Here is a 359-nt window from a genome sequence, read left to right on the forward strand (position 1 = left end):
AGGGAGGTCTGCGTCCCCGACAGGGGGGCCAGGGGAGGACATGGGCAAGCGCCACGCGTCATCTGCGTGTGTCCGTTCGGCCGCAAACTCGACCCAAACTTGAGCCGGGAATGGGTCGAAAGTGGACAGAAAACGGACGACGGTCTGTTTGCAGCCGCGCGTTGGAAGGCCCGCTCTGTCCGTTTACCCCCAAACAGACGCGAGCGGATAGACTAGGGTCGCGCGTTGGAGTTGGCCTAACTGCATAAGCAATTCATTATCATAGCATAACTTCTTCTCTTTCTGAACAATGAATTCATCGTCAAACTGTAATAAACGAGGGTTTCTTCCTCTTTTTATTCTTTCTTTCAGAGTGGGCA

Source organism: Triticum aestivum, chromosome 7A (assembly GCF_018294505.1).
Source record: "Triticum aestivum cultivar Chinese Spring chromosome 7A, IWGSC CS RefSeq v2.1, whole genome shotgun sequence".
Classification (NCBI taxonomy): Eukaryota; Viridiplantae; Streptophyta; class Magnoliopsida; order Poales; family Poaceae; genus Triticum; species Triticum aestivum.